The following is a 12113-nucleotide window of genomic DNA, read 5'->3' as shown; positions in this document are numbered from 1 at the left end:
ACCATACTCGGAATTAGTGCTCTGCATTTATCCCATCCAAAGTGCACACACACAGCAGTGAACACACACACCCAGAGCAATGGGCAGCCATTTTTGCTGCGGCACCCGGGGAGCAGTTGGGGGTTCAGTGCCTTCTCAAGGGTCTCAACTCAGTCGTGGTATTGAGGGAGGAAGAGAGCGCTGGTCATTCACTCTCCCCCCCTACAATCCCTGCCGGTACCGAGACTCGAACCCTCGGCTCTCTAACCATTAGGCCACGACTGCCCCACTTCCCACTCACAGTTTCTGTTGTGCCTCCACTCAATTTCATATTCGCCTGGAAAACACGAGTTCCCAAGCCACAGAAGTCAGTATGACATGAGTAGTGGGTTGTGTCATTCACAAAATGCTGCCTCTGATTTGGATACTTCTCTCCATTTTCAAAACCACGAGGATCAGGACATGTGATTTCTGAGATAAAGGATTTTGTGTGTGTGTGTGTGTGTGTGTGTGTGTGTGTGAGTAACCTTGAAATATCAGATGGAAAATGTGTTGTGTTTTCAATTATGAATAAGTGTAAGATCATGTTTGTCTGATAATTTTTTGCTTACTGTTGCACTCTGAGGGTTTTAATTTGGGCAACGGGTTCGACGGATTCTAACGGTTGGGTAATAGCCTTCTGAACAGCTGTATCTTACAATGCTCCCATCTTTTGAGAAAGCATAACTCCCTCCACTAATTCTGAGATTCTCATCAAGGCATGAAATAGAGGATGGTGCACCTACAAGAAATATCAGAGGGCCAGATGAAAAAATGGTGTTGCAAGAGTGCACTGTTAAGAACACAAAATGTTCTAACGTAAACTCATTATCAAAATAAAGGTTCCAAAAGTGGTTATACAACAATGCCATAGAAGAACCATTTTGGGTTCCCTAAAGAAGGCCACATATTTATAGAGCAAGGTAAACAAGAGGAAGTGACTATGGACATGCGCTAATCTGTCAAATACTTTGTCAAGGTAAAACTTGATTTTCTTCATGCATGGATTCTTAAAATGATTGATCTTAAAATGATCTTAAAACTGATTCTGAGAAATTCTTTATATTTCCTTAAACTACAGAAGCAGGATGGGCCAATGGGTGTTGGCAAGGCAAGGCAAGGGTGGGGGTTACATTGGGCCCCCTCTCTATTCATGACCCTTGGAATCATCCTAGGCAGGGCAAGGCACGTTTATTTATATAGCACATTTCATACACAATGGTAATTCAAAGTGCTTTAGATAAAAGAAATGAAAAAATAATTAAAAAATAATAATCACAACAATAAAACAAGGAATTTCAAACTTTGAAAATGATTTAAAAATTGATTTAAGAGGTTTAAAATGAATGATTTGGTTCTTTCTCATTATTTGACTTAGTGGGAGCATATACAGGCTAAACAAGAGCGGTGCAAGAAATGAGCCTTGTGGGACTCCGCATGTCATGGACGTCCGCTTAGACTTATGCTCTCCTATACTCACATAATAACCTCTCCCTTCTAAGTATGACCTGAACCATTTGATTACCATCCCAGAAAGCCCGACCCAGTCGGCTGAAATTTGGTAGCGTGCTGTAGGGAAATTGCATTAATAGGCCAATAGGTCAACTTAAATGAGTGTTGCAATCATCTTTACCCCCAAATTTCCATACAGTACTTCTCCTTGTAATGTTTCTATTTTCTTTCATAAAGAATCATTAAGTCATTGGAAATGGTAAAATAAGATTTAAAAGAGCATTTGAAATGTAATTCAGTATGCTGTAGGAGGATGAAGATGGTGTTTTACAGACATTGACAATGGATGAAATGAGCTAAAGGAATGGGGAAAAATGTAAAAAAAAAATGAAACTAAATTAAGGAAGAAACATTGCGTCAGGATCTCCACTGTTACTAACACTTGTATTACATAAAAAGTCAACATTTAATAAGAGAAAACTGTCATCATTTGACTTAATATTATAAAATAAATATTAATATGCATTATGCAGTGTTAATATTGTCTTTGATGTTATTTTTATACAGTCCGTTTTGTTGCTGTTCCAGAAATATACTGCAGTGTTTGATTTAGTTTTTTTTAATTGTTGCATTGAGAAATAAACGGTGCACCACCAAAACCATGATGAAACCATTTGTTGCAACCATAAACAATTTGCGGAAAATTGTAGCATTTACCAAATAAATAAATAATAATAACAAAAAAATGCTGTTTCTGTTTCTAAATTTGTGACATTTATGAGTATAAAATTGAATGGGAACAGTGCTAATTTTGTAATGGGTAACAGGTACTTGTGTAACAGGTCTTGTTTTGTTCCTATTCTTCTCATACAAACCCACTCCATTTTATGGTTTAAGGAATTATGCCATTTTTCCTGCATATACTTTTTGTCAAATTGTGCATCATTTTAATATTTTCATTATTTTCAATTAGATGCACAACTTTCACAGAATCATATACCAGTCTATTGGCTTGCTAGCTAATCAAGGTGTCCATGAGACGAGACAGTAAAATTCATATTTTTTACTTAACTTAAAGTTAATCAGTAATTTTAAATATGTGGAGAATGGGCTTTCCATACAGAGTCGTGGTTTCTTACAAGGTTTCTTCCTTATCTTCTATAATTATATTTCACTGTAACAATCAGCTTGCTTACTGGTTAGAAACTTACTTTATGGGAAGTGCGGACAAAGCAAGAAAATCGGGTAACAATGTAAGTGTGCGGTTTCACACACAGTTTAAGGATGGTCATAGATGATATTTTCAACACCCTCACATGTTTGCTCAGAAGAAAATTGGACAGAATGTCTTATGTACTTTGGGACATCCAGCCTAACAAGTGTGCTTGGAATTCATGTTAACATGACAATGGTTCTTGTCTGATCAATGCCATAGCACTCATTTTTCATGTATGATGTAATCTTCATATTCTCTCCATTATACTTCAGCCCTAAAACAGCAGGTTTAGTGACATACTGTTAGGCTTTTTGTTCTTGCTATTATCATTCTCAAGACAGATGGAAATAAGCTGTGAAATTGCAACAATAATGAAACTCCCCTGCCTGCCAGTGGTTGGATATACAGTACAGACTGTCCCGCACCAACATAGACATAACAAAGACATAACATTGAATGAGTAAAACATGAAAGACTATTGATAATAGATGTTTAACATTTTTATTATTTTTATCAAAGACCAGCTATTTGAATTGAAGTTGAATATATTCATCAGAAAATAAATCCGTGTTTTATCAGACTGCACTCACACAGTTTCAGTCTGCTAAAGCATTCACAAGAATTTAAGAGGTTGTCCTATGCGGTCATTTTCTAGGTGTTCTTTAAGGAATGAGCGTATCTTCTCACTGAAAAGATTTGAATGGTAATCTCTGGAGTCTGCATCCGAAGTGAAGCTCCTTTTTTCCTTGCAGACATCCTTCACTCCCCAGCTTATGACACCAACCTATCAAAGATTTTACAGATATTTAAAAAGTTCCTATTTCTCAGCTTCTCTCAAATGAGTCTTTTATTTCACTCTGTAATATGTAACACATTGTACATGAGATTTTACAGCCACATCATCGATACTGTTTTCATAAGGAAATCTCACCTGAATCACTCGACCTTTTTTATTCACATAAGTGGCCCCACCTGATTCTCCTGTTACAAAATAACATGCAACACAAGAAACTATATAAGAATTGTAGAAATTAATTTTAGATCTCTAATGATTAAAATGTTATCAATAAAATGTATGACCTAAACAGTAGATTAGAACCAAATACAAGCTGCCATCTCGATGGCAAAAATCAAACATACCTTTGCAGGCAACATCATCTGTTTTTGGTTCATTACCACCACTGCACAGAAAATTGTCTGTAACTGCTTCCCTGGCATTTTTCACATTGATTCCTTCTGCTTGTTTTGCATCTTCAACACAAGCATCCCGCTAAAGAAAAAGTACACCAAGAAGTGTTCTTAGCTTGGTGATGACTGAAATATGTTTTTTTTAAATCCATAATAGATTCCCATTATGTTTTCTGTTGAATATTGCACCTATGTAATGTTGAATACCAAAACGATCATTCAAGCGCTAACAAATGGTTGTGCAGAAATTCATGACACTTTAAAGGCCCCATGAAATCAAAGGTAAAGTTTTGTTGCTTTTAGCTGATTTATATGTTAATGTAATTCTAAATGTTGCCAAAATTGGAGAATGCCTGAATTCAAGAACATTTTACTTCATAACACTATAAAGGAGGTCTGAAATGGATAGACAGCCTCTGCATTAATAAATCAACTTAAATTAAGCTTTTCAAACTACACAGATTGGAAAGTTTAGAAATTAGAAAAATCATTACATATTTTCCAAGCTTGATAGTGATGTTTTTTATGTTTTTTGGAATATTATCAGTATCCATATCAGACGTGAAAGCAGCTTCCACAAGCTCGTTGCTCATTAGTATTTCCTCTGTAACAAATGCAAAGAGAAAAAAGTTTGACATTTTATGTTTGGTAAGTTTCACTGTATAAAAGCAATCACGTGTTTGATATAGTTTATGTTTCATATTTCTGATATGATTTTTATATGTATACAGCACCATGTTTTTTGCAAGTCCCTTCACTATCTGAAAGTTTCAGAGCTCCATTTGTTTCTCTAGTGCATGGGATGCAGATTGGTCTGTAGAGAAATACACATGATGTTATTTAATTAGTTCAGCTTTTTTCTTCTTCTTCTTTTTTCATATTCTCACTAAAGTAACATCACATGTTGAAGATCTGTGCTCCTCACCGCAGATTAAAACTCATCTCAACAGCTGTAACCAGCTGTATAAGAGCTACATCAAATTCGTAATATTCCTGTATTCCCATATGCTGTTTTGCTGTGGGGTTATATTCAGGATGAAGTGTGAATTTTTTCACTTTTACAACTGCAAAAGGAAATGTAAACATCATTGATAAGATTTACCCTGCGACACGTTTTACTTCAGTCTGAAAATATGGATGTATCAGGACATACCCAGGTCTTTTTCCAGTTTAACTATTATCCTATCAGGTGTGTCTCCCTCTTTGAAGCAGTGAGCCGCTGTCAAGATGTAACTTGAGGAAACTAATGACCCCATGCAATTGGAACCTTTTGAAGAAGGATGCTACATGAAGAGCAGAGAAGACTGATGTTCATAAGGTTCAACTCTTTAGCCATAACATGCATGTTTCTTCTTCTTGTGGGACAAAATGCTTCCTTTAACTTCATTGAGTTCTATAATAAAATGATAAAAATGTTATGCTCACTTGAATATTAATCTGTGCCAACCAGGGAAATGCACTGCGTTTATTTTCCAAGCCTTCCCACACAATCCCACACAATCCTACACTGGTGCTCTCATATGTGTAAAGAAGCAGGTATAAAGGGTTAATAACAACAACAGCAATTAACACTGAGTAAATTATAAAGAATTATTACAAGAGGTCAGGAACTGCAAAACTGATTCATCCAAACAATAGTGTTATTACAACTGTGTTTGTTTTTGTTTTTTTAGAGCATGACAGTCATTTCTCTTTTGTGTTCCACAGAAAAGATGAACATGAAGGTGATTAAATAATTACAGAAATTTAACTTTTGGGTGAAGTACAGATACAGTACCAATCATGTCGTTAAACATCTCCTGCACCTCTGTCAAGTCTTTAAGCTTAAAGAAATATTTTTCTTGGTCCCTCTGTGACACTAAGCCATTTATGTCTTCTTGATTCACGTCATCTCCAAGTCCAAATACATAAAGATCTGGAAAGAGAGGACACATCCAAATCAATATGAAATCAATGATAAAGACTAAACAAATGATGATGATTTGCTGTCCCTGATGATGCTGCTTGTTAATGAAACACACATTTATATACAAAAAAAAATACTTATAGTCCAAATATTTTTATTGAAAATATAACTATGATTAATAAATTTCATACTCACCAAGATTCTTCTCTCTGTTTGGATCATTTTTGGTGACAAGATGTTTGATCTGGTTCACTTTACGTTTGGGATTCCCCCCCATGTTTGCCTGACCTATAAAGTAAGATAAAATAAATTACAGTGAATATTTGCTTCAAGGTTGATCTCTATTCTAATTTGAAATACAGCGTATGAGTATTTTACTGATATATTAATTTATTTGTTCCGATAAAGAACTTAAAATAAAGAAAATAATTTTTAAGTACAGATACATACTAAATTGTATGTAAATACTGAAAAGTCAATACCATCAGTGAACAGTATGACGATGTGTTAGGTCTCACTGAAAGTCGTTGCATTGTTGAGCTCCTCTACTTTCATGCTGCCTAAAATGGCTGTATAGACTTTGGCGATATTGGTACCTGTTCGTTCACCTATACCTGTTTTTTCACACCAGAATATTACAGTCAGCAGAGAAACATTCCGATTGAAACAACAGACTAAATCCAAATTAAAATTATTCAAAATTACAACATGAATTGGGATTTAAAAAAAAAAAGAATGTAAGATTTGTTTTATTTTAACGATTAAATTTGACAGCAATGTGAACATTTACAACAATAAATGTATTTTCCTCAAGTTAGACTTAAAAAGTACTATTTTTGCATAGTACATTACTCTGTAATAATAATCTCAAAAAAAAATCTAATTATATCCATGTATACAATTAGACTCAAAAAGAGACATTCAATCAGAATACTTACTCTCATAATTAAAGTCGTCCAGCGCTTTAAAAATATTCATTAGGTTTCTTGCATCTTCATTATTTTTGAAGTCCCTCATAGTGATTATCGGTGTAACGTCCGTGGCAAATATCAGGATCTCATAATTTGTGGAGACCGGGTAATAACTAATCTTTTGGGGAAAAGCATTGAGAATTCAAAGTTGAAAGCAACTTCTGTCTGTTTTCTGATCAAAATGCTGGATTTCAGTGAAGTTCATGCTTCCATAATGTGAAACAGGATTTTCAGATGCAGTGCATTGTGGGAGACTACACCCTCCTGAAACACACTAATGATCAAATTGGAGGGTTCTGACAATGACGAGGAGGTTAAAAATCAAGTTCAGTCTTGAGAGCATCTCAGTGTATCACAATGGTAATTCTTCATTTTCAAATATAGGCATTTTATTACAGAACATTTTAAGAAAGGATGCATAACCTACATCAGTAGCCTAAAAACAATGCTTAAATAAGTGGTCTTACAACTTCACTACAGTAACCTCTGACGATTTGACAATCAACATACCTTGTCTATAAGCATTTTAATGGTGGTTTTTGCATTTTCAAAATCATTCACATCTATGCTGCCAGATGCATCCACAGCAATGTAAATATCAAGTTTTCCACCCTGATCCATAGTTATTTTCTTGCCCTGCTGATCTGAAAGCAGAAGGAACATGGTATTCATGTTTAAATGTGCTGATGTGATTTGTCTCTTCTTCTGAGCATGGCCATTAATAATGAAGATTTTAAAAAGGTGTGTGTGTGTGTGTGTGTGTGTGTGTGTGTGTTTATGCTTTAAGTCACATAAAGGTACCTTCTTTTTCATACTGTTGAGAAACTGCTAGTTTTGACTTTAGAGAACTGCTGAAAGCTTCTGATGCTTCCTCTGGGGTGTCGTATGTGAAATCAGCTGTACAGTGTTTACACAACAACAACAACAACAACATTAATCAGAAAAGCCAATTTAAGTAAGCTAAATCTTATGGCCAACAACTCCTTTACAAAACACACGATTTTGAAATTTTGATGTAGCTATAAGAAGACTCACCGTAACATTGTGGCTCTGTTCCTGACCACTGGCCTCCATCCAGACACACTCGCACTTTGGAACCAATCAAGGTCAATAGACTCTCACAGCGGTATGTGACTTTGTCGTCTATATTAAACATGTTCCCTGTTCGACTGCTACCAGGGGGAACACCAGGATCAGGACAGTGATCAGCTGTGCGACAGTAAAAAAAAAACAGACAAATGGAAGTGGAGATCTGTGGACTTACGTTTGAAAAACGCTGTTTTAGTCAGATGCATGGAGAGAAATTTCTGCTAAAACTTTGATGAACTCACGTGACATCAGATAAAAACAGAACAGAAGTACAAAGTAGTTTATTTTTAAGATGAACCCAAGGACTCTTTTATATGAATTTTACTTAGGAGATATTACACTAGGAACTAAATTTCTCTTTAAGTCAGACTAGTTCATGGAAACTTCTGTGTGCTTACATATTTAAAAATTGATAGCGATAACTCACAGTCACGTCCACAAATTGGTGTGCTTCCACTCCACTTCCCATTAGGCTTGCAAACACGGACCTCTGAGCCACGGAACGTACAATCGGAATGACATGAGTAGGTGGTTGTGTCATTTACATAGTACTTGTCTTTATATGGAATCACCTCTCCATTCTCGAAAACACAGGGATTGGGACATGTGATCTCTAGGATAAATGCATGAATAAATGCATACAGTAGAAGAGTATAATTAAAAGAAATAAGTCTAGCATTTATTCATGATATAATGACACAAATAATGCCTTGTTTCTTACTTTTGCACTCTGGGGTTTTTCTGATTTTGGTCTTTGAGGTCCAGTGTCCATCTTGACACAGACGTGACTGAACCGACGGGTAATATCCATTCGGACAGATGTATCTTAGAAGACTCCCATGTGAATAGCCTTTAGAAAGAACAAAGGTCCCTCCAGTAATGTTTAGATTCACTTTGGGACACAAACTGTCTCGTTTGGACATGGAGGACGGAGCACCTGTAGTGGAAACAGCCAGATCATTGGAGGAGGCCATGAAAAATATGACAGAAGTAACTTTTGTCAATTGTTATGGTTTTATTTGCATAAAAAAAACATTTGATACAAGCCAAAATATTTTTGTCTGTATATTTCAGAATGCATTATAAGCAAAAAGACGTGTACCTGCAATAAGAGGACATATCGTTGCAAGCATTAACCATTTCAACTGCTGCTTACACTCCATGCTGTTTATTCCACGTTGAGCTGAGATTAAGAAGCAAATACAGAAGCAAATGAACAGGGGTACATTTTTATAGTGGAGTCAGCAGGAGGTTTTTATTTACATTCAGTGGTCAATGTTTAACTTCAAGTCAAATAAAAAACATAAATTTCCCGGCACACACAACAAAATAATTACCATCATCCGTACACCATTATATATTTAATAATCATAAAAAAGGTAATTATGTTCATCTAAAATTGTCATGGATTCTATTTGCATTTTGACATCAAAATATAGATGCAGAAAACCCAGATTTGTCAGGAGAATACTAAAACGGAATATTTTTAAGGGTTAAAGACCACAATAAGTTGATCTTGGGTCCAGAGAGAAACTCAAACTCAAGGGGTCATTTGAGAACTATTTTATTACTATATCAGGAACGTTCATCCTCCTTGCCTTACACATTAACACCAGCTTGGGTAAATATGTATTGATATTTTCATAGTATATTATCAAAGCACTGAAGGGCATGTTTGCTACAGGGGAAGAGAAAATACTAAAGCACTGTTGTCATGTAGGCCCTACTGAATGACAAACTGGTGCAAAATGCTAATTTTCATTTTAGATTTATCCGGTACAAAGTAGACAATCTTTATGCAAATTATAAAAAGGTTTTGTGAAACTTCAGCAGCTTTACCATTCTGTGTAAAAATAGTTTAGTGGGTAAAATAGAATATATGGGGTGTTAGGTTTCAGTACAGAAACCTGGTCTTTTGAGGCATTTATAATATTAAAAAACAGCCTACCGTAAGTGTCACAGATTATGTTCATTACCTGCTTTTAGAAATGTGTGAAAAATAACAGCTTGTCTTTTCAGAACTTCTTTTGCTTGTGGTGTGATGAATGTTTCACTCCATTAATCTATGAGTCACAGCGAGCTACCTTTTCAAGTAAGCGAATATTGACAATATCTGCAATATTAAATTGAGCACCATTGTGCTTTTAAAAGTGTTGACTTTGTTAATATTGTACAATGTTATGTCTATAATATGTCAAAAATGTGTCCTATACCCAGCAATAGCCATCATGTTTCAAATGACTACTTTTTTTTTTGACAACGGATTTGAAAGTGAAGCACGTAAAAAGCTGAATGAGCTCAAACAGGATCCCACTGAGGAGAAGTCAACTGTGCCACAGGTCTTCAAAAAGGTACAGCGAACGTCTTTTCTGTTTATATACGCACCATTAGGAAATATTCACTGGATGTATTTTAAAAGAATTAGTAGGTGCATAGCTGGATTTTTTTGTAATTTTTTTTTATAGATTTGGGTGATGGCTTTATGTGTGGCGTGTGTTTGCCGTCACACTGTCCGTTTTTCCAGCAATTACTATAAATACAAAACCTTCTGGTTTATTTGACGGGAAAGGTGAGTCTGTACAAGATGTCTAGCTCATGCATTATGCTTGTCAAAGCACTGTGATTTACACAACTTTTCATCTTATAGATAACATCTTCGTACCTTTGTGTTCATTCATTGTCTTCAATGTGATGGACTGGATTGGCAGAAGTCTCACTTCTCGTCTTCAGTGGGTGAGTTTCGTCGGAGCCTGTAACAACACTATGCAATGCCTAACTATGGAAATTATTGTTGATCTAATGTACATCTTTGTTCTTTTCCCAAACTCCCAGCCTTCGATGAAGAGTCATTTATTCCCTCTTTTTGTGGTATTACGGGTAGTTTTCATTCCTGTCCTCATGCTCTGCAACATTCAGCCTCGCTTCTATCTCCCAGTCTTTTTCAATCGTGACATGGCTTATATCAGCATCATGTCTTTGTTTGCCATGACGAATGGATATTTTGCTTGCCTCTCCACAGTAAGTACTTTTAAAATAATTCTTTGGGAAAGATCCCACAAGCTGACACTTCTATTATCTCATTATTCCATTATCCCCTGTAATAGAAAAATGTATTATTGATTAATTATAATCTGATTGATTGATTAAATTATCTGATAATGATGTGATTAAATTGATGAATCCTATATTCTGTATTCAAGTCTGAGCATGATGAAGATGTTAGAACAGTTACTTCATGTTTTTGATATCTGGTGGCATGATGTTTTTCAGTAACTTGTGAGCATATGATTGGTGAAGAGCAGAGGCCCAGGGGATACAGTTGTCTTTCAATGTTACTTTGGGGTATAAAATGATGTTAGCAGGGACCTCTCTTTATCTCCTTTGCACTCAGAGGGTGAAACTCTGTCTGTAAACTAGATCATTTCTGCAGAAATTAAAAGCAAGACAAAGACAAACTCTTTGACTGGTTTTTCATTCTCAGTTTCACATTTATTGATCAATTTCAGAAATTTCCACGACACCCCCCAACATGAACATATTTGAAATGACTACTGTTTTGAGGCACTGTTGTCTGTGTGAACAAAAATGAGCTGCACACAGATTGTGTGCACGGACATCAGCAGACTGTACAGATGACAAAATTTACATTACACGAGAAGGAGCAGCAGAGCATCGACAACTATACTTTGGGCTTTATAGCACTTCATAGTAATGGTTTCTGAAGGTTTCATGAAGAAAAAAAAACTGAAATTTAGATACTGTAGATGTAAACTTTTCTCTTAAACTTGTTTATTTATGTGTGTGTGTATTAGAACACTTGTATTTCCATGGGCTGTTTTCTTTTTTAAAGGGAAGTCTTTTACATTTAGCATGTTCCAATCCATTCGCATTTAGATTTTACATCTTTTTTATTTTTTTTACATCAAATTACATCTATTATGTGTAAGTTTTTATATTTGGTGTGTTTTTACATTTTTAATTATAATTTATTTATAATAATTTTTTATTCATTTTATATATAGGTGCATCTATTTATCTTTTACATTTTGTATGCTTTTTTATTTGTTGTTGTTGTTTACTCAGTTTGTAATAAAATTGTAAAATATGCAAACGCTTCATGTGCAAATGCTTCACCTTCAACCTGTGGGTAATTGCAGAAACCCTAGTCAGGAACAAACAAACATTAGATTGTATGCGTAATGGCAAATTATTGACTAGCTTTAGCATTCTAGACCGATGAAACACACTCTAAGCACTTAACAGTAAAGTTTTC

General features: G+C 35.3%; 1 long non-coding RNA gene and 1 pseudogene across 1 annotated transcript; one reads left to right on the top strand and one right to left on the bottom strand.

The window, feature by feature from the left end:
- Positions 1–3159: 3159 nt before the first annotated feature.
- Positions 3160–9058, bottom strand: LOC107669351 (complement factor B-like; annotated as a pseudogene).
- Positions 9059–10395: 1337 nt separating this feature from the next.
- Positions 10396–10733, top strand: LOC107669340 (uncharacterized). Its single transcript, XR_001631980.1, has 3 exons — positions 10396–10409; positions 10488–10573; positions 10673–10733. It is a non-coding gene; the product is annotated as an uncharacterized LOC107669340 (long non-coding RNA).
- The last annotated feature ends 1380 nt before the right edge of the window (positions 10734–12113 follow it).

Source organism: Sinocyclocheilus anshuiensis, unplaced genomic scaffold (assembly GCF_001515605.1).
Source record: "Sinocyclocheilus anshuiensis isolate Anshui unplaced genomic scaffold, SAMN03320099.WGS_v1.1 scaffold180, whole genome shotgun sequence".
Taxonomy (NCBI): domain Eukaryota; kingdom Metazoa; phylum Chordata; class Actinopteri; order Cypriniformes; family Cyprinidae; genus Sinocyclocheilus; species Sinocyclocheilus anshuiensis.
This window is presented reverse-complemented; position numbering and strand designations above follow the sequence as displayed.